This window comes from Hyla sarda, chromosome 4 (assembly GCF_029499605.1).
Source record: "Hyla sarda isolate aHylSar1 chromosome 4, aHylSar1.hap1, whole genome shotgun sequence".
NCBI classification, from domain to species: Eukaryota; Metazoa; Chordata; class Amphibia; order Anura; family Hylidae; genus Hyla; species Hyla sarda.
This window is the reverse complement of record NC_079192.1, coordinates 143,536,186-143,559,702: the sequence shown is the minus strand read 5'-3', so window position 1 is coordinate 143,559,702 and position 23,517 is coordinate 143,536,186. Positions and strand designations below refer to the sequence as shown.

Genomic DNA, 23,517 nt, shown 5'->3' with positions numbered 1-23,517 from the left:
GCATCCCGCCTCTCTGATTGGACAGCCTGCCCTGACTCTTGTTCTGATGAGAATAGAGCTGGTCACCAGGACAACACAGAATTGCTCTCATTGGCGCTTCTTGGTTCCCGGGGATTGAAGAAAGCTATTTGTGACACATATAATGGTGAAGGGATCTTCTTAGAGTTAGCTGTGGTAAATGAATGGCAGAATGATTTACTATTGACGTTAGATCATTATATAGTTAGATAATTGGATTTAATTTACTGAAGATGAATATTACAATTAGTTCTTATGAAAATCATCTGATACGTTCTGAAAAGTAGGCCACATTGTGATGGGGATTACGACCTTCTTCATCTCAGGCATACACCTAATGTAAATCACACAGCCATTTTCCACAGTAGCTGTTTACTGTTTTACTGCAAAGTATTGTAATAATCCTACTTACCGGGTTGTAATGTATAAAATATTATGTCAAATGAACTTAGTGTATAAAAGAAAACTATAAAGATGGCAATGTGTCGTTCCTCTTTACATTGTATTTGTTCAGGACGTACTGTAATATGTTTATTCTAGATGTAATAAGCTCTTTTCAATAAATATGACATTTTGGAGAAATGAAGAGTTATGTATGAAATGAAAAATAATGTGTAATCTTATAATACCCTGACAAGAATGATGTAGATTAGAAATTCCTTCAAGGAAAAACTTAATGGGTAACTGCATGTTCAAAACAGCTTTTGAGATGTCTTAGGCTGGGTTCACACTATGGTTTGTAACTACAGCTCCCGTATACGGCTGGAAGGAGGGGGCGGGGCTTAATCGCAGCGCCCGCACTCAGCCGTATTCGGGAACCGTAGTTAATGCATGTCTATGAGCCGACCGGAGTGAACCGCAGCCTCCGGTCGGCTGCTTTTTCGGCCGTATGCGGTTTCCCGACCGCAGGCAAAAACGTGGTCGAAGAAAAGTTGTCCAGTTGCCCATAGCAACCAATCAGATTGCTTTTATTTTTCAGAGGCCTTTTCAAAAATGAAAGAAGCGATCTGATTGGTTGCTAAGGGCAACTCAGCTACTTTTCCTCTGGACAGGTTTTGATAAATCTCCCCTATTGTCTTGTTAAAAGGTGAAACTTTTGCCAAGTCTGAGTTCTAGAGCACTCTGGATCAAGTCTCATTAAGAATACCTCTATACTTTGTTCCATTCGGCTTTCCCTTAAAGGGTACCTGTCAGATCAAAAAAAAAAAAATTTATATATACTACTCAGTACCTAATCCTTACCATGTAGCTCTAATTTTTATGTGTCAAGCATCTTTATTATTTTTTTTTATTACACTTTTACTGTAGCTCACTTGCTTGAAATCCTCTCAAAGGGAGGGGGCGTGGCCTCACTGTACATGCCTCTGCCCCTTCCCTCAGTATGCTGTCTGCTCACCTCTCCCCTAGCATTAGCAAAACTACAACTCCCAGCATGTTCTCACTGTCAAGGCATGCTGGGAGTAGTATTGCTACCCTAGAGGAGATGTGAGCAGCGGGTAGGCAGAGAGGAGAGCTGCAGCAGGCAGTGAAGTGAGAGGCGGGCGGGTGGACGAATAAGCAGCAGCAGCAAGTGGATGAGTAAGCAGCGTCGGCGGGTGGAGAAGTAAGCGGCGGCAGGCGGAGACGTGAGCAGCGACGGAAGTGGGGGCTTATATGTGCGGCGTGATGTGCGGAGCTCTGCATCAGCCGACATCAGTGATGCTTGGAGCGCTCTGGGGGAAAACAGCTGGTGTCGACTGATGCGAAGCTCTGGTGTGGTGAAAATTCCTGTGTCCCTCACAGCTGACAGAATCTGAAGGGAAGCAGGAGTTTTCATCACACAGGCAGTGCAGCTATTTACCGTTCCCGGCAGCTGTGCAGGCAGAGTGACAGGCAGCAAGCGCAGCAGAGCCATGTCCAGTGTGTCCACGCATCATCATGATGCTGCCTCTGGACTCATTGGTGTCCAAGCAGGTATGGGGACCCCTAGTGGCCAGTTTTTAAGCCATGATTTCTATAAAAATGTAATAAAATCTTCTTATGAAGTATATTAGAAAAGTTAATGTTTTGCCAAGATGTACAACATATAAAAAGTTTTTGTATCTGACAGTGCTCATTTAACCCTGACCAGTCTTCCTGCCCCAGCCAGATCTGTGGCTTCACATAATTCTGTCTCTAAACTCTACAGGCAATTCCTTCCACCTTATGGCTTGGTTATTGCTGATATGCATTGTCATCTGTGAAACCTTATCAACTAAATTAACCACAGGTTACTCCAAATAAGGTGTAGAAACATCACAAAGATGATAAAGAGAAATGGGAGACTGCAGAGCTAAATTTCATTTGCCACAGCAAAAGGGTCTGAATATTTATATCCATGCAGAATTTTAATTTTTTTACAAAAGGCCTCAACATAACAAAAAGTGAAGGATCTGGAGACTTTTCCGAACGCATTTTAGATTGTATTTTTTACTGATCAGAACCAAATACTAACATGTTAGTTTTTTATAATTTTATTTCTGATTGTGATTTTCAATTAAAGGGGTACTCCACCCCTAGACATCTTATCCCCCTAGCCAAAGGACTGCCACTGGAAACCCCCGCAATCTCTTCTGCAGCACCCTGGAATGGATAGGGAATAAGATGTCTAGGGGCGGAGTACCCCTTTAAGTTTTTGTACATTATTATGGGGTAAGTCCTCTTTCTTGAGCTTTCTGCACAGTATTTAGAGATATGCTTTAGAGCATGGACAAAGGAAACCATAGACTTGAACTGACCCAAGGAAATCTATGGGATAGGGGATTCTAGACATGCTCTGTGACCTGTGCAGGAGGGGTAGGCTGAGCACTGACTCATAATGTGAATAGTCTGGACTTGTCTTGCCTATATACTGATGTCATTTCTCACTGTAATCCTGTCTGTAATGATGAAAAGGCAGCTTATTATTAGCTTCTGTGGCCTTAAATGGGCACTGTCAGATTTAAAGCGCAACTGTCATGAAATCTGGGTGCAATAACCTGCACACATCCTTTGTACTGTGTGCAGGTGGTGTGTATAGCAATGTTTTTACCTAATATTTGCAAGCTTTCATGACCCCAAAAAATGCTTTTGATGAAAGCCACTGGCGGTCGGATAGACGTGGTGCGAGGTGCGTGATGCCCTGCCGCCACGCCCACCCCCTGTATGTCAGCGCTGGGACCGCTGTGTGATTGACACACAGGTCCCAGTGCATGCGCCCTTCAGCTCATCTAACGTGCGCTCCCCCAGTGAGCGCTCGCTCCCACCGCCATTTTCCACCTCAGTACGCCAGCGCTTTGCTAGGTGCAGAGAGTGCGCTTCCTCTCTGCCCCTAGTATCGGGAACTGTCCTGCTTGCGTGCGCGTCTCCACCAGAGAGAAGAAAGAAGATAACGGGCACAAGTATAATAACCAGCCTAAAAAGGTGAGCTGAAGGGCGCATGTGCTGGGACCTGTGTGTCGATCACACAGCAGTCCCAGCGCTGACATACAGGGGGTGGGCGTGGCGGCGGCAGGCCACGCCTATCCGACCATCAGTGGCTTTGATCAAAAGCATTGTTTGGGGTCATGAAAGCCTGTAAATATTAGGTAAAAATATTGCTATACACACCACCTGCACACAGTACAAAGGCTGCGTGCAGGTTATTGCACCCAGATTTCATGACAGTTGAGCTTTAAAAACATTTTATATGTTGTACATCTTGGCAAAACATTAACCTTTCTGATATACTTAATAAAAATGGAATTTCCTTTTTATAGAAATCTTGGCTTATAAAAAACAAAACTAGGAAAGTCCTTGCGTCAGCACCGGATATCCAGGGAATTCCTATAGGTAGGACGGCCGTAAAGGTAGACCTCCTGCGGATGACCTCCTGCTGTTCCTGGCCAACCCTGAGAGGGATCTGACTACGGTTATGGAATACCTAGAAGACTATGGACTAGTGTCTGGCTTCCGGGTCAATGTCTCCAAGAGCACTCTCTTGGATCTCTCAGCTGGGAATGGTGGGTTGTCGTTGGCATATAGGGATGTCCCAATACAAATAACTCGGACTTCACTGAAATACTTGGGTATATGGATAGGTAGAACACCGAAATCCATATATTCATTAAATTACCCCCCTTTAATACAGCGCATTTGTTCAGAACTTAGACGTAATGAAATTGAACTCAGTTTTCACGAAATTTATTTGGGCGGGGCGCAGGCCGCGTATAGCTCTCAGGAAACTGATGTTACCTAGGGATAGAGGGGGGGGGGGTAGGATTCCCTGACCTCCGGCACTATAACATGACATGTTTGTGTAGACACGGGATAGATTGGCTCAAGGGGATGAGCGTGTACTCTAACTGGGGCATTGAAACAGAAATGGTGCGGCCTTGGTCTTTAGTGGCACTATTACACACCAAATATGAACATCTCCCTAAACATGTGCGCAATAGCCTTCTATTAGGGGACACAATAGCCGCTTGGAAAGCGAGCAGGGCTGTGATGGGGCTTCCATTCTCGGTGAGTAAACATATACCGTTATGGTCACACCCTGAATTCCCGCAAGGTAAAGATAACAGACTATTTAATATGTGGAAAGTATTGGGCATACAGAGGGTAGGTGACCTTTTACACCCATCTGAACCCCGTTACTTAATGTTTCAGGAACTGATAGACCGATTTCAGTTAGGGGCCGGGCAGGAGCTACAATACTCACAGATCATGGCTTTTCTACGCCCGAGAATGAATGACATGTCAACGGAACACAGAGTTACGTCTTATGATCCACTAATATCATCGCCTGATAGCTCACACTCACTCTCTCTCCTGTATAGGAGAATACTCCGTAAGGGGGGTGCGGGCGAGGAGGAGACCTTATTTATGTATTGGGAAAGAAAGTTGGGTACAGAAGTGTCCACTGTCCCGGTGCTGGAGGGTTGGGCGAGGGTCCTAAGATCGGTGGTAAATGAAGTCTGGAGAGAGACCCAATTTAAAATTATGCATCATGCCCTGTACGGGTTTACCTGGCCCAGGACTCCAGCACGCCCGGACAGAATAGAAACTTGTCCGAATTGTGGCGATAGAGGGACTGACTTATACCATGGACTTTTCACTTGCTCCAGAACAAGGGCTTTTTGGATCGGAATACAGGCACTTCTACTCAGACACCTGAAGGTCCACTTACCTCTGGACCCCAAATTGATATTATTGCATATTGTTCAGGATCAGCCTGACATAACTTGTCTTATACATACCTTTATACTGTTAGCGAAAAGGTGTCTCCTGGCACACTGGTTGCAATCGCGTATGCCCACCACGGACGAACTGCTGCTACAAATGAAAAGGTACCTACTTCTGGATCAACTTGAAATAGTCCATACTAAAGAGAGATCAGCTAAATCCTTTTTCAAAAAGTGGAGGACATTCATGGTGTCCTTTCTATCTGATACGGAAATAGCTCACATTATGTCTTCATTTAGGGAGACTTCTTGGTATCTGAGGGGAGACATAGCGGGTACCCTTGGGGGACTGCGAATTCCTTGATGTGGCTACCCTGCCAGATAGCCTTGCTGTAGGTGAGGAGACCGGAGGCCTAATATTTCTATGAGTTCTTGAACAGGAGCTGCTGCACGGGTAGAAAGCGACTTTGCGGTAATATCTAACGAATTGGATGAGTACTTGGTTGTGGATGTTGGGTTAACGTTTTTTTGGGCTGGGGGAGGGGAATAGGGGGGCGTCTTGATGGACTACTCGCTTTCCTAAGTGTTGAGATACTCGGCTAGTGAGTATATCATGTCAAGTATATGAGACTCGAGAGGGTCCCTATTTCTCTATTGTTGGGATGTTAACACATTGGCTAATGTCTGTTGGGAAGAAATCCCGACAGGGCTTATTCTGTTGTACTATGTTTGAAAAAACTAATAAAATGTTTAATTAAAAAAAACAAAAACAAAATTAGCAGTCTTATAGCATCCAGAACATAATCTGGTCTGGCTGCAGAATTGCTAAAGCACTCGCATGGACAAACTCCAGTAAGTGTGGACAGGACTAGAACTTCTCTGTGCTCACTCCTGTCCTTTCAGACTTGCAGAATAAAAAACAGAGAGGAGGGGGTTGCAGAGCAGCCTGCAATGACTAATGAAGAGACACAGCACAGCAGACTCAGGGAGGAAGACGAATAATCCAGAGTGAGAACACGTCCTCTCTGAAGCACAGAATGACAAACCAAGTGAGCATCAGATAGAAGGTATTTGTGAGGGAAATATAGGCGCTAGACGCATAAACATTATACGTTCATGATCAAGAGTAGGTACTAAGTAACAGTTTTTTACGAGTATGACAGCTACTCTTTAATAAAAAAAATGCAAGAGTTCAGGATTATCTTAAAATACAGACAGTAGAATGGAAAGTTAGAAATAACATTAACAAAAAAAATTTTTCACAATATGTTTAACAATAGGTTATTTTCTGATAACACATTCCCTTTATATATACACAGTGGTGAATTATAATGGCCACCCAAATGGTCACATATAGTAATTTACTAATCTGTTTCGAGAGGTAGATTGAAACCAAGGTAACGTCAGGCACACTCCCAACCATATTTTAACTCTTCTTCATTCCCTCCCCTTCTCTAGCTTTGCTCCTCCTGACCTTGGGAGGAGAGCTCAGTGCTCTCTTGTCTGTCCACTGCAAGTAGGGTCGGCTTCATGACAAATGTTTCTGCTGCTCAGGAGTCCCCAACTCGTTCTCCAGTCTCAGCATTGTTGTAACGGGTCACGGCAGGTGGTGGTTTCTCTGGGCCTGTGTGGATGATGTCGTAAGCCGTGCCAGGGAGCAGAGCCCGCCGCAAAGCAGGATGGTCTTGCTGCGGCAGGCGGCACCCAGGTCGCAACCCCTGGCACAACTCATCCACACAGGTTGCTGGGATGTGGCGTGGCACAAAAGGAAACAAGCAAGACGTAGTCAAGGTAGCAGTAGGTCAGGGCAGGCGGCACTGGTGCAGGGTCAGGTAACGGAACAGGGATCAGGTACACAGATAACAGGAACACAGTATGCTTTCTCTAGGGCACAAAGGCAACAAAGATCCGTCAGGGAACAAAGGGAGGAGCTGATACTTAAAGACAAGGTGCGAGTTTAGACACTTATTTAAATGAGTACTGGCCCTTTAATTGTAAGAGCTCCAGCGCACGCGGGCCATAGGAGGAGGGGGCAAGCGCACCGGGGCTGCGAGAACAAGAAGACCAGGGAGGTGAGTGACGGGCTGGTATTCACATGCGGGCGCATCCCGTAATGCGAATCCCAGCCCTGCCAGCAGCGGGGACATGACAGGAGAGCACTCACGGCCAGCGTGTCTGGTCGGAGCCCAGATGTTACAATTGTAGCTACTATGTCCCAAGCGCCTCAAAGGGAATCACATTAGAAATGAGGTATTACCTAAAAGGACAAAAGGGGAGAGGAAGGAGGGTTAGTCCACACCTACCCGCCTGCCTTACACATATATGAATAAAATGTATTTTTTAAACTCATATAATGCATTGCACTACTTATGTATTGTCACGATGCCGGCTGGCAGGTAGTGGACCCTCTGTGCCAGAGAGGGATTGGCGTGGACCGTGCTAGTGGACCGGTTCTAAGCCACTACTGGTTTTCACCAGAGCCCGCCGCAAAGCGGGATGGTCTTGCTGCGGCGGTAGTGACCAGGTCGTATCCACTAGCAACGGCTCACCTCTCTGGCTGCTGAAGATAGGCGCGGTACAAGGGAGTAGGCAGAAGCAAGGTCGGACGTAGCAGAAGGTCGGGGCAGGCAGCAAGGATCGTAGTCAGGGGCAACGGCAGAAGGTCTGGAAACACAGGCAAGGAACACACAAGGAACGCTTTCACTGGCACTAAGGCAACAAGATCCGGCAAGGGAGTGCAAGGGAAGTGAGGTAATATAGGGAAGTGCACAGGTGAAAACCCTAATTGGAACCACTGCGCCAATCAGCGGCGCAGTGGCCCTTTAAATCGCAGAGACCCGGCGCGCGCGCGCCCTAGGGAGCGGGGCCGCGCGCGCCGGGACAGAACAGACGGGGAGCGAGTCAGGTAGGGGAGCCGGGGTGCGCATCGCGAGCGGGCGCTACCCGCATCGCGAATCGCATCCCGGCTGGCAGCAGGATCGCAGCGCCCCGGGTCAGAGGACGTGACCGGAGCGCTGCAGCGGAGGGAGTGAAGCGAGCGCTCCGGGGAGGAGCGGGGACCCGGAGCGCTCGGCGTAACAGTACCCCCCCCCTTGGGTCTCCCCCTCTTCTTGGAGCCTGAGAACCTGAGGAGCAGACTTTTGTCAAGGATGTTGTCCTCAGGTTCCCAGGATCTCTCTTCAGGACCACAACCCTCCCAGTCTACTAAAAAAAAATTTTTCCCTCTGACCTTTTTGGCAGCCAAAATTTCCTTGACCGAGAAGACGTCCGAGGAGCCGGAAACAGGAGTGGGAGGAACAGATTTGGGAGAAAAACGGTTGAGGATGAGTGGTTTGAGAAGAGAGACGTGAAAGGCATTAGGGATACGAAGAGAAGGAGGAAGAAGAAGTTTATAAGAGACAGGATTAATTTGACACAAAATTTTGAAAGGACCAAGATAGCGTGGTCCCAACTTGTAGCTAGGGACACGGAAGCGGACATATTTAGCGGAGAGCCATACCTTGTCTCCAGGGGAAAAAACGGGGGGAGCTCTTCTTTTCTTATCCGCGAACCTCTTCATGCGTGAAGAAGCCTGTAAGAGAGAATTTTGGGTCTCTCTCCATATAATGGAAAGGTCACGAGAAATTTCATCCACAGCGGGCAGACCAGAGGGCAAGGGGGTAGGGAGGGGGGGAAGAGGGTGACGGCCGTACACCACGAAAAATGGGGATTTGGAGGAAGATTCAGAGACCCTGAAGTTATACGAAAATTCGGCCCATGGAAGGAGATCTGCCCAGTCATCCTGGCGGGAGGAAACAAAATGTCGCAAATAATCACCCAGGATCTGGTTAATTCTTTCTACTTGTCCATTGGACTGGGGATGATATGCAGAGGAAAAATTTAATTTAATCTTGAGTTGTTTACAGAGAGCCCTCCAGAATTTAGACACGAATTGGACCCCTCTATCCGAGACAATCTGCGTAGGCAACCCGTGAAGACGAAAAATGTGTACAAAAAATTGTTTAGCCAACTGAGGCGCAGAAGGAAGACCAGGAAGAGGGATGAAATGTGCCATTTTGGAGAATCGATCAACGACCACCCAAATAACGGTGTTGCGACGGGAAGGGGGTAAATCAGTAATAAAATCCATACCAATCAGAGACCAAGGCTGTTCGGGGACAGGCAGAGGATGAAGAAAACCAGCGGGCTTCTGGCGAGGAGTCTTCTCCCGGGCACAGATAGTGCAGGCTCGCACAAAGTCCCCAACATCCGTCTCCAGAGTCGGCCACCAATAGAAGCGGGAGATGAGTTGCACAGATTTCTTGATGCCCGCATGACCTGCGAGATGGGAGGAGTGACCCCATTTGAGGATTCCGAGGCGTTGGCGTGGAGAAACAAAGGTCTTTCCTGGAGGAGTCTGCCTGATGGAGGCAGGAGAAGTGGAGATCAGGCAGTCAGGTGGAATGATGTGTTGCGGAGGGAGATCAACTTCTGAGGCATCCGAGGAACGAGAGAGAGCATCGGCCCTAATGTTCTTATCGGCAGGACGAAAGTGAATCTCAAAATTAAATCGGGCAAAGAACAGAGACCACCGGGCCTGGCGAGGATTCAGCCGTTGGGCCGACTGGAGGTAGGAGAGGTTCTTGTGGTCGGTGTAGATAATAACAGGAAATCTTGATCCCTGATGGAGTAGTTCCTCTCCGCTGGAGAGAAGGTCCTAGAGAAAAAACCACAAGTGACAGCATGCCCGGAAGGATTTTTTTGTAGAAGAACAGCTCCAGCTCCTACTGAGGAGGCATCAACCTCCAATAGGAAGGGTTTGGAAGGGTCAGGTCTGGAGAGCACGGGAGCCGAAGAAAAGGCAGACTTGAGTCGTTTAAAGGAGTCTTCTGCTTGAGGAGGCCAGGACTTGGGATCAGCATTTTTCTTGGTTAAAGCCACGATAGGAGCCACAATGGTAGAAAAATGTGGAATAAATTGCCTGTAATAATTGGCGAACCCCAAAAAGCGTTGGATAGCACGGAGTCCGGAGGGGCGTGGCCAATTTAAGACGGCAGAGAGTTTGTCTGGATCCATCTGTAGTCCCTGGCCAGAGACCAAATATCCTAGAAAAGGAAGAGATTGGCATTCAAACAGACATTTCTCAATTTTGGCATAGAGTTGGTTGTCACGAAGTCTCTGAAGAACCATACGGACATGCTGGCGGTGTTCTTCTAAATTGGCAGAAAAAATTAGGATATCGTCCAGATATACCACAACACAGGAGTATAACAGATCACGAAAAATTTCATTGACAAAGTCTTGGAAGACGGCAGGGGCATTGCACAGTCCAAAGGGCATGACCAGATACTCAAAGTGTCCATCTCTGGTGTTAAATGCCGTTTTCCACTCGTCCCCCTCTCTGATGCGGATGAGGTTATAGGCGCCTCTTAAGTCCAATTTAGTGAAGATGTGGGCACCTTGGAGGCGATCAAAGAGTTCAGAGATGAGGGGTAAGGGGTAGCGGTTCTTAACCGTGATTTTATTAAGACCGCGGTAGTCAATGCAAGGACGTAGGGAGCCATCTTTTTTGGACACAAAGAAAAATCCGGCTCCGGCAGGAGAGGAGGATTTACGGATAAAGCCCTTTTTTAGATTCTCCTGGACGTATTCGGACATGGCAAGAGTCTCTGGGGCAGAGAGAGGATAAATTCTGCCCCGGGGTGGAGTAGTACCCGGGAGGAGGTCGATAGGGCAATCATAAGGCCTGTGAGGAGGTAGAGTCTCAGCTTGTTTTTTGCAGAAAACATCCGCGAAGTCCATATAGGCCTTAGGGAGACCGGTTACTGGAGGAACCACAGAGTTACGGCAAGGGTTACTGGGAACCGGTTTTAGACAGTTCTTGGAACAAGAGGACCCCCAACTCTTGATCTCCCCAGTGGACCAATCCAGGGTTGGGGAATGAAGTTGAAGCCAGGGAAGTCCAAGGAGAATCTCCGAGGTGCAATTGGGGAGGACCAAAAGTTCAATCCTCTCATGATGAGATCCGATGCTCATAAGAAGGGGCTCCGTGCGGAAACGTATGGTACAGTCCAATCTTTCATTATTTACACAATTGATGTAGAGGGGTCTGGCGAGACTGGTCACTGGGATGTTGAACCTGTTGACGAGAGAGGCCAAAATAAAATTTCCTGCAGATCCAGAGTCCAAGAAGGCCACTGTAGAGAAGGAGAAGGCAGAGGCAGACATCCGCACAGGCACAGTAAGACGTGGAGAAGCAGAGTAGACATCAAGGACTGTCTCACCTTTGTGCGGAGTCAGCGTACGTCTTTCCAGGCGGGGAGGACGGATAGGACAATCCCTCAGGAAGTGTTCGGTACTAGCACAGTACAGGCAGAGGTTCTCCATACGGCGTCGTGTCCTCTCTTGAGGTGTCAGGCGAGACCGGTCGACCTGCATAGCCTCCACGGCGGGAGGCACAGGAACAGATTGCAGGGGACCAGAGGAGAGAGGAGCCGAGGAGACGAAACGCCTCGTGCGAACAGAGTCCATATCTTGGCGGAGTTCCTGACGCCTTTCAGAAAAACGCATGTCAATGCGAGTGGCTAGGTGAATAAGTTCATGTAGATTAGCAGGAATTTCTCGTGCGGCCAGAACATCTTTAATGTTGCTGGATAGGCCTTTTTTGAAGGTCGCGCAGAGGGCCTCATTATTCCAGGACAATTCTGAAGCAAGTGTACGGAATTGTACGGCATACTCGCCAACGGAAGAATTACCCTGGACCAGGTTCAACAGGGCAGTCTCAGCAGAAGAGGCTCGGGCAGGTTCCTCAAAGACACTTCGGATTTCCGAGAAGAAGGAGTGTACAGAGGCAGTGACGGGGTCATTGCGGTCCCAGAGCGGTGTGGCCCATGACAGGGCTTTTCCGGACAGAAGACTGACTACGAAAGCCACCTTAGACCTTTCAGTGGGAAACAGGTCCGACATCATCTCCAGATGCAGGGAACATTGGGAAAGAAAGCCACGGCAAAACTTAGAGTCCCCATCAAATTTATCCGGCAAGGATAAGCGTATCCCAGGAGCGGCCACTCGCTGCGGAGGAGGTGCAGGAGCTGGCGGAGGAGATGACTGCTGAAGCTGTGGTAGCAACTGTTGTAGCATAACGGTCAGTTGAGACAGCTGTTGGCCTTGTTGCGCTATCTGTTGTGACTGCTGGGCGACCACCGTGGTGAGGTCAGCGACAACTGGCAGAGGAACTTCAGCGGGATCCATGGCCGGATCTACTGTCACGATGCCGGCTGGCAGGTAGTGGACCCTCTGTGCCAGAGAGGGATTGGCGTGGACCGTGCTAGTGGACCGGTTCTAAGCCACTACTGGTTTTCACCAGAGCCCGCCGCAAAGCGGGATGGTCTTGCTGCGGCGGTAGTGACCAGGTCGTATCCACTAGCAACGGCTCACCTCTCTGGCTGCTGAAGATAGGCGCGGTACAAGGGAGTAGGCAGAAGCAAGGTCGGACGTAGCAGAAGGTCGGGGCAGGCAGCAAGGATCGTAGTCAGGGGCAACGGCAGAAGGTCTGGAAACACAGGCAAGGAACACACAAGGAACGCTTTCACTGGCACTAAGGCAACAAGATCCGGCAAGGGAGTGCAAGGGAAGTGAGGTAATATAGGGAAGTGCACAGGTGAAAACCCTAATTGGAACCACTGCGCCAATCAGCGGCGCAGTGGCCCTTTAAATCGCAGAGACCCGGCGCGCGCGCGCCCTAGGGAGCGGGGCCGCGCGCGCCGGGACAGAACAGACGGGGAGCGAGTCAGGTAGGGGAGCCGGGGTGCGCATCGCGAGCGGGCGCTACCCGCATCGCGAATCGCATCCCGGCTGGCAGCAGGATCGCAGCGCCCCGGGTCAGAGGACGTGACCGGAGCGCTGCAGCGGAGGGAGTGAAGCGAGCGCTCCGGGGAGGAGCGGGGACCCGGAGCGCTCGGCGTAACATGTATTACAGTGTATTATGCCCGTAATGCTGACATTTCTTCTATTAGTTCTAATAGCAGTGCTAACATGGCAGATGTGGGGTGACAGCGGGGGCTCCTGCCCTTTGAACCACCTAGATGCCACGGTTGCTATGGACAGCAGCATCTAATGAGTTATTTGATCATAGTGAATATAGCGGGAGCAACTGAGCTTCTGCACTACTTGTAACAGGTTATTTCTACTGCACCCGAAAATCAGTATACAGGCAGGAATAATTCTTCTTAGTGACCACTATAAAATCACAATTAGTGGTCAGAGGAGGGTTACCTGACAACTGGGTGTTACTATTCCCCTTGTCAGAAGGATGCATTCCTTCAAAGTGTCAATTTATTCATACTAGTAAAATAAGGACGCACCTTGCTGTTTGCTCAGAAGTAAACCTGCTAACATATAAGGTGGTGATCACTATAGGTAGACACTGCCTGACAGGGCGACTTTGGGAAGAGAGAGGGACAAAGTTCAGGCAACAGAACAGGGCATATGGTCTACGTAATCCACTGCTGTATATATACACGTACACATGCAGAAAAAGAAATGCACACCTACTTTTTTCAGTCAGTTTCATGTAGTACATATGAACACAGAAAACTCTGTGATATATTATACTAGTGACATCTTGCTCACCTTTCAGCAGCCTGTAGTTCCTTCTCCCCTCTATGGCTGTAGGCTCTTAGTAAATGTCAATAACCAAAAATCTATCTACAATAAAGCAATAAATAAAAGACAGAGAAGTACAGATGAAATGTAATTTCTATCATAACATGTTTTGCAAACCCAGATTTTCATCATGCGTGCTGCTATTTCTGACCAGCAGGTGGAGATGTAACACCATTCCAATATGATGGTACAAATGAAACTAAATTATTATGGTAAATGCATCAAAGCTGTTTAAGCAATAACTTGCTATAAATACATATATATAGGGACATTGGGGGATATTTATCAAAGCTGTCTATGTCCTGCATCAATATAGACCAAACTACAGAGCGTTAGGCCGGTCTATTGTGCGCCTAATTTATCAAAAGGCGCACGGCTCTTGATAAATTCTGTGCACAGACTTCGGGATCTATTCTTTAAACTGTATTTAAACCTGCTCCAACATGGTCTGACATTTCGGCGTACTTTCAGCCGATGCGACGATGCGACTTGATAAATTCAGCACCACTGCATTTTCCAATGCATTTCTGTCTAAAATAGACTAGAATGCATCATTTTCTAAAAATCCTCTAGAGCTAAAGTCGCAGAAAAGTCGCACATATTTAGACTGCGACTTTCTATGCGACAAATTTAGACAGGAAAAACCAGTCTAAATCCTTTGATAAATATCCCCCAAAGTCTCAATAGACCGGTAAAAGGGATCTATCGGTAAACAGGAATAATCGCAATACCTCAGAAAACTTCCAGTATACACGGATTCACCATGGATAAGTAACAGGGATGCCTAGTTACAACTCAGAAAAAACAATACAACAGGATATAATTATAGAACACTGTTCACACTGAACACAAGATAGGAATAATCGCAATTCCTCAGAACACCTCCAGTAGACACAGGAATAACAATACCCTCTGAGTCCCCAAGGGCCGTTAACAGGGATGCCTAGATACACAGGATATAATTATAGAACACTGTTCACACTGAGCACAAGACAGGAATAATCACAATCCCTCAGAACATCTCCAGCAGACACCGGAATAACCATACCCTCTGAGTCCCCATGGACCGGTAACAGGGATATCTAGTTATAGAAACACAGAAAACAGATACAAGAGAAAACACAGTGTGAACATATACATAGCAGAAAGGATATACAAATCCTAAAACCGACTAAACAAACGTGGCTTAAAATCTACTAAGAGCATGCCATGGCTAAAACCAGAAAATACAAGGTGCATGCTTAGAAAGAGATAGCAGATTAAAAGCTCAAATAAAGAGTGCTTCACCAAGAGCTCCATAGCAGCATGTCAGGATCTCAGGAAGTCAAAATGTCAAATGTATCCCCAGCACAGAAGCTAGGCTGACCTGATCCTTATCTAGACACACCCTAAGAGCTAATAGATAGCAAGCCAAAGTCTTTAACTATTCCCTGACCAAGGAACATAAAACTGTTCACACACAAGCAAATCCAATAGCTGTGTGTGAATACAGACCAAGACAGACATGACAGAGCCAACTTTTTTGTGTGTGTAGAACTAAGGCAGTTATGTCCACTGAAATGCATCACTCCATGGTCCTTGCTCCTGTGATCTGTTGTCACCTTTGATGCTTCAATAAAAGGCATTTTTATCCGCTGTTGCTGTGCTGGATCTACCCCATTGTTCTGCATTAAAGGAGTACTCCAGTGGAAAACATTTATTTTTAAATCAACTGGTGCCAGAAAGTTAAACAAATTTGTACATTACTTCTATTATCCTTCCAGTACTTATCAGCTGTTGTTATGATCCAAAGGAAGTTCTTTTTTTTTTTAATTTCTTTTCTGTCTGACCACAGTACTCTCTGCTGACGCTTCTGTCCATTTTAGGGACTGTCCAAAGCAGGAGAGGTTTTCTATGGGGATTTGCTCCTACTCTGGACAGTTCCTAAAATGGACAGAGGTGTCAGCAGAGAGCACTGTGGTCAGGCAGAAATTAAATTCAAAAAGAAAAGAACTTCATATGGATCATACAGCAGCTGATAAGTACTGGAAGGATTAAAGTTTTTTTAATAGAAATAATTTACAAATCTGTTTAACTTTCTGGCACCAGTTGATTTGAAAAAAAAAAAAAGTTTTCCAGTGAAATACCCCTAAGTCTTGACGTGTAGTCCACATGTATCCATGCACGGCAGACCCGGTGGTGAGCTGGATATCACCTTTCTGCATTCTTGTCTAGAAAATTTTATTAAACCATTATTTAGGACTACTATACAGTTATGAATTCTATTTTATCATAAACTAGATTTAATACCCGGCGTCGCCCGGTTTTTCGTTCCTAATCCTTGTTGGGGAGGAAAATAATCAAAGGAGGAAGTTTTTGACTTCATATCCTGTCCTCATATAATGTTGTCATATCCCAACCCCATATCCTGTCCTCCTATCCCGACCTCCTATCCCGACCTCCTATCCCGTCATCATATCTCGACCTCATATCCTGTCCTCTTATCCCGAGCTCCTATCCCGACCTCCTCTCCCGACCTCCTATCCCGTCCTCATATCCCGTGCTTCTATCTCCACCTCCTATCCTGACCTCCTAGCCCGACCTCCTATCCTGTCCTCCTATCCTGACCTCCTATCCCGTCCTCATATCCCGACCTCCTATTCCGTCCTCCTATCTCGACCTCCTATCCCGACCTCCTATCCCAACTTCCTATCCCGTCCTCCTATCCCAACCTCCTATCTTGACCTTCTATCCCGACCTCCTATCCTGTCCTCCTATCCCGACCTGTAATATGTGTACCAGGTATTGAAATATCTCCAGCCGTACTGAAGTTATGTGGGAACAGACATTTCTCATTGATTTGCATGGGACTTTAAACAAAAACCCCGACCCTCACAATTGGGGTAGTTAAGGGTTAAATTAACTATCCTATATTTTAAGTGGACATATAAGTAACATGTGACCAAGTATTATCGAAATATCTCCAGCCGTTTGGAAGTTATGCAGTAACATACATTTCCCATTGACTTGTATGGGACTTTAAACATAAACCCCGTCCCTGGCAAATGGGGGTGAGTAAGGGTTAAATGACCTATCCTATGTTTGTTGTGGACATATAAGTAACATGTGTGCCAAGTCTCATGTTAATATTTTTAGCCATTTGGAAGTTTTTGTGGAACATACACACATACATACATACATACACACACACACACAGAGTTTTATATATATACTAGCTGAGTACCCAGCGTTGCCCGGTTTTTCCGTCCTAATCCTTGTTGGGGAGGAAAATAAACAAAGGAGGAAGCTTTTGACTTCATATGCAGTCCTCATTTATTGTTGGCATATCCCAACCCCACATCCCGACCTCCTATCCCGACTTCCTATCTCGACCTCCTGTCCCGACCTCCTGTCCCGACCTCCTATACCGTCCTCCTATCCTGTCCTCCTATCTCGACCTCCTATCCCGTCCTCCAATCCAGTCCTCCTATCTCGACCTCCTATCCCCTCCTCCAATCTCGAGCTCCTATCCGACCTCCTATCCTGACCTTCTATCCTGACCTCCTATCCCGACCTTATATCTCGACCTCCTATCTCAACCTCCTATCTCAACCTCCTATCTCAACCTCCTACCCCGTCCTCCTATCCCGACCTCCTATCCCGTCCTCCTATCCCGACCTCCTATCCCAACCTCTTATCCCATCCTCCTTTCCCGTCCTCATATCTCGACCTCCTACCTCGACCTCCTATCTTGACCTCCTATCCCGTCCTCCTATCCAGACCTCCTATCCCCTCCTCCTATCCCGACCTCCTATCCCGACCTCCCATCCTGACCTCATATCCTGACCCACAATATGTGTACCAAGTATTGAAATAGCTCCAGCCGTACGGAAATGATATGGGAACATACATTTCCCATTGATTTGCATGGGACTTTAAACAAAAAACCCGACCCTCACAAATGGGGGTAATTAAGGGTTAAATTACCTATCCTATATTTTAAGTGGACATATAAGTTACATGTGACCAAGTATTATTGAAATATCTCCAGCCGTTTGGAAGTTATGCGGTAACATATATTTCCCATTGACTTTCATGGGACTTTAAACATAAGCCCCGCCCCTGGCAAATGGGGGTGAGTGAGGGTTAAATCACCTATTCTATGTTTGATGTTGACATATAAGTAACATGTGTGCCAAGTTTCATGTTAATATCTTTAGCCGTTTGGACGTGATGCTGGAACATACATACATACATACATACATACACACATACATACACACACGTTGAGTTTTTTTTATATATATATAGATATAGGGTTTTCTAGGGTCATAAAAATGTTTTAAAATAGCAATATGGCAGAAAGATAATAAACTGATTATAAATACCAAGTATCACTATGTCACATGTCAACACTCTCCAGGTCCTCAGGAAAATTCAGCATTACTTCTACATATATAGATGATGTGGGACAGAAGAGTCTTCAGAAAAAAGACTATACTAAAATGACATAGAAAGAATAAGAACAATTAAGAAGGCAAAATGAAGGACTTCCACACAAAGGTTTCATTCTAATAAGAATGGTTTTGTTTTCCTAATAACACACTGTACAACAAAAATGATACGGTGCACACATATTATTGCAGGATACAATGCCATTCTTTCAGTATGAACTTCATTAGAAGCTTTGTGCCCTGTAAGTATTTTCTTCTGCTTTAATATTAAACATTGATCTTGTAGAAGTCTAGAGCTATTCCACCTCGATATAAAGACACTTGGGGTGAAGTCAAGTGCCTTTAAATATCTTTTACATAGTCATTCTCTTTCTCTGGATCAAGAGCCTTGTGTGACTGAGGGTCTATTCACACGGCAGAATTTACGCTTGCGGAATTCCGCCACAAAATTAAAGCCGAAATACTTCTATGGGATTCCGCACTCCCATTTACACTTCTGAATTCCGCAAGCGGAAATTCTGCCATGTGAATAGACCTTTAGACTAGGTTCACACTGCGGAATCTCCGGGCAGAAAATTTCCGCCTGGAGATTCCGAGTGTGGCCAGCGCCTCCTAGGACCGCGTGGACACTGTAGTCTTCAATAGACTGCAATGTGTTCCGCAAGTATTTCCGCCTGAAGAATGCGCAACGCTATTCTTCAGGCAGATTTTCCGTTCACAAATTTCGAAGTGTGAATTTGTGAACGGAAAACCATTCACTATACTATACATTTTAGTAAGCGGAATTTCTGCCTGCAATTTCAAAGCGGAATTGCAGGCAGAAATTCCCTAGTGAACCTAGACTTAGAATAGGTTCACACTACGCCATAGACGGCAATGCATTTCTGGGTGGATATTTTAGGAGATCTGCTCAGAAATGTATTGCCGTCTATGGGGATGGCAATGCAGTTCGTGCAGTCCTAGTGGCGCCGGCTTGATCTCCGGCAGAAATTCCACAGTGTGAACCCAAACTTAAGCTGGGTTCCCATTGCGGAATCTCCGGGCAGAATTTCTACCGGAGATTGAGCCAGCGGCACTAGGACCGCGTGGACTGCATTGCCATCCCCATAGATGGCAATGCATTTCTGGATGGATATTATGGGAGATCTGCTAAGAAATGCATTGCCATCTATGGGGCGGCAATGCAGTCCGCGCGGTCCTAGTGCCGCTAGCTCGATCTCTGGCAAAAATTCTGCCCAGAAATTCAGCAGTGTGAACCCAGCCTTAGAGTGGTAGAGATCTAGGGGCCTTATGCAGGTTATTGACTATCAGAATTTCTTACTTTAGTAAGCAGAATTGGGAGATTTATCAAAAGGAGTGTAGAGAAAAAGCTGACCAGTTGCCCATAACCAATCAGATCGCTTTATTAGTTTTTATAAAGGTCTCTGAGAAATTAAAGGAGCCCTCTGATTGCTATGGGCAACCGCACCACTCTTCTTCTACAATTGTTTTGATAAATCGCTCCCTATATTTCTATGGTTACACCACTGGGAAAGTTTCCATGTGATGAAATGGGAGAAGGAGCTTAGAGAAGAGCAAATGTAGCAGGATTGTAAGGAAAGGGCGGAGATGGTCTCCAAATTATTGCCTTTTTATTGGAGGCAGAGTATAAGGACCATATGCACTAGTATTTGACCCCACAAATATTTTCTCAATGTTCTCAGGCCTAAAAAGATATGGTAGTAAATGATGGTTTCTCCATTTAGGGTAAAAGTGTAAAATGTTAATGCTTTTGACTTCAGGTGTATAACTTAATTTATACTATCTCAAATGGAAATCTATTTAAGTCATCTTAGAAAGCTCTGCTGGGTTGTCGAATCAAGGAAATTCTGAAAACCACTCATTAATTTGCTTCCTTACAGCTAGGGGCGCTGTTGCCCACTACCAAAAGAAACCCTCAGTCAGCATAAACTTACTCAAATTAAAGGGTTACTCCGCTCCCCAGCATCCGGAACATTGAGTTTCTGAACGCTGTGTGCAGGCTTCCGTGTTCACAACCGCCCCCTCATGACATCACGCCCCGTCATGTGACGTCATGTCCCGCCCCCTCAATGTAAGTCTATGGAAGGGGGCGTGATGGCCATCACGCCCCCTTCCCATAGACTTTCATTGAGAGGGGAGGCCGTGACGTCATGAGGGGGTGGGTGTGAACACGAAAGCCCGCACACAGCGTTCAGGAACTCAATGTTCCAGGTGCTGGGGAGCGGAGTAACCCTATAAAGCTTTCATGGATAATCGTAAACAAAAAAATGGGTTTCCATTTTACAGGAACATGTAAATTGTTTCCATTTTATGTGTTAACATCTGTTTTGGACCACTTATACACAGTATCTCTCTTTTACCTGTATGGATTATATGCAGCTTTGCCTTGCAGTGAACTAGCTTACTTGGTCTGTTCTTTTGGTGCTCTGCATGGATACCTGTTTATTATTTGATTATGAACGTTATTCAAAAAAGATTTCCCTTACGTACTACCAGCAGCACAAGTGAGGTGTTCTGCCCCCATGGAGCTGGTACGACAGATGGAAATTTAATAAACATTTCAATGAAACTAATTAAACTACCCCTTATATGAAGGGGAATCCTCCCCAAAACCAGGTGTGTTTTGTTCTGTCCTCCTGGGAGCTTAGCTCTTTTATTGTTTCATCGTTGGCACCTGTCTCTGGAGCTATTCCTTGCTGGCTGAGCACTTCCTTCAGCGCTCAGTTCTGAGCAATTGTCTCAATCTGTATCTTTCGGCTGAGCACTTGTTTGGCGCTCAGTCTTCTTTATTACCTTTCTGTCTGGCAGCTTGTGGTGTGTGTTCTGTTCCCGGTACGTATGGGTGTGGTGTGGCCATGTTGGGGGTGGAGCTATGACATAATCCCTGTCCCCTCTGTGGCTGTTTTTGATATCCAAGTTTTAAGACTCATCTCTCCAAACCCTGGATGTTTCCGGGTGTCCCAGAATTTATTTAAGCAGGACTGAGGAATTCCGGAAAGATGGGAATTTTTTCCTAACCTTTTCGGGCAAGAACAGGGGCTTTAAGGCCTCTAAGTCTACCTTGAGCAGCTGGATTAAGGAGGCTATCAGGAGTTCTTTTGTCCACCAAGATTTGGAGCCTCGTGCCTTTGTCAAGGCCCACTCTACTAGAGCAGTCTCCACCTCCTGGGCTGAGAAATCCTCGCTCCTTTGGAATGAATATGTAGTGCAGCTTCTTGGAGCTCGCCCCCTACTTTCTTAAGTCATTATATACTTGATTGTAGGTTTTCAGAATACACTGCTTTTGTGCGGTCTGTTGTAAATTTCACCCGCAGTGAAGACCCCTTACAACAGGGGATTACTTATTGCTACATCCCCACTGGTGCTGCTGGTAGGACATAAGAGAAGCGTTAATTTCTATGGCTGCTTCACACTATAAAGTTCTTCTGTTTTAAAGTGCCATTATAATGTTCCATTATGAAAACCATTAAAAACGGCCGTTTCAAAATCCCATTAAAGTCTATGGAATATTTACATTATCCGTTTTAACCTATCATAGCCTGTTATTAATAACGGACGTTATTTATAATGGGCTATGACGGGTTAAAACGAATAATGTAAAAATCCCATAGACTTTAATGGGATTTTGTAATGGCCGTATGGGATTTTGTAACGGCCGTTTAACAGACGTTTTTAAGGGTTTTCATAATGGAACATTATAAGGGCTCTTTAAAACGGAAGAACTTTATCGTGTGAAAGCAGCCTAACATAAATGTGTTTTCCCTTAGTCCTTCAGCAGCACACAAATATCCCTCCAAATTATTATTATTATTATTGTTAGTTAGTTTTTTATCTTGTTATTACACATCTGGTGTTGGGGGTAATTGTATGAAATTTCAATCTGTCCTACCAGCTCCACAGTGGCAGAACACCCCACCTGTGCTGCTGTAGGACTTAGGGAAAACAAATTTACATTGGAAATTAACGCTTTGTGAGCTACATATCTTTTTGACATAACTTACAGATTTGACCTCAGAATTGTAGTAATGTTCAGAATGAATTCAAGGGGGAGCTGTGGAGTAGCTTCTTAAGAGTTTCTTTCTTCATGAATGTAAAATGTGTAGTACATTTGAAAACTATCAAAACTTATATGTAAAAATTCTTTCAAGCATATGGTTTACATAGAGGACCTTTACAAACCAAGATCTTACTTGAAGCGGAAAGTCAAAGGCTGTTCTTCATCTATAACCCCCTTATGGAGGTTTAGATTCTGCTACCCACTACTCCCCCATACACAGTCAGTATAGTTACTGTTGCAAAAATGTCGGTGGAGTCGGACATAAAAAGTGCTCTGAAACTAAAGTAAGTAACCTGGACTGGAGAAAAGACACGGTATGTCATTTAGCGAAGAGTCAGCAGAAAGCAAAGTTAAAGGGGTACTCCACTGGAAAACATTTTTTTTTTAAATCAACTGGTGCCAGAAAGTTACACAGATTTGTAAAGGACTTTTATTTAAAAATCTTAATCCTTACAGTACTTATCAGCTGCTGTATACTACAGAGGAAGTTCTCTTCTTTTTGAATTTCCTTTATGTTTGACCACAGTGCTCTCTGCTGACACCTCTGTCCATTTTAGGAACTGTCCAGAGTTAGGAGCAAATCCCCATAGCAAACCTATCCTGCTCTGGACGTTTCCTAAAATGGACAGAGGTGTCAGCCGAGAGCACTGTGGTCAGACAGAAAGGAAATTCAAAAAGAAAAGAACTTCCTGTGAAGCATACAGCAGCTGATAAGTACTCGAAAGGTACAGATTTTTAAATAGAAGTAATTTACAAATCTGTTTAACTTTCTGGCACCGATTGATTTAAAAAAAAATGTACCCCTTTAAAAAGCAGGAGTAACAAAAGCAGAATATCAGCATAGAGAACAGAACACAACTCTGGCTGCTATGGTGAACACAGTACAACCAACTTATCCATACAGGATTGTTTCTAAGAATCATAAATATTTATAAAAAAAAATATATAGATGCAAATCAAAAAATGTTGCAGTATCTTGTAATACCTTTTTTATTGGACTAACAGAATTTTGTAGAAACAAGCTTTCGGGATTCCTCCCTTTATCAAGTCCAAAGCAAGTAAAGATAAAGGGAGGAATCCCGAAAGCTTGTCTCTACAAAATTCTGTTAGTCCAATAAAAAAGGTATTACAAGATACTGCAACATTTTTTGATTTGCATCTGCATCTGCATCACTGGACTAATACG

General features: G+C 45.5%; 1 long non-coding RNA gene across 1 annotated transcript in view; it reads right to left on the bottom strand.

Annotated features, from left to right (window-relative positions):
• Positions 1-6,378: 6,378 nt before the first annotated feature.
• LOC130368531 (uncharacterized) overlaps positions 6,379-23,517 on the bottom strand; it is a 40,981-nt gene continuing 23,842 nt past the window's right edge. Inside the window, exons 7-9 of the long non-coding RNA XR_008892497.1 lie at positions 18,188-18,299; positions 13,788-13,862; positions 6,379-7,434 (exon numbers count right to left, since the gene is read on the bottom strand). This is a non-coding gene — a long non-coding RNA (uncharacterized LOC130368531). The remainder of the gene's footprint in view (positions 7,435-13,787; positions 13,863-18,187; positions 18,300-23,517) is intronic.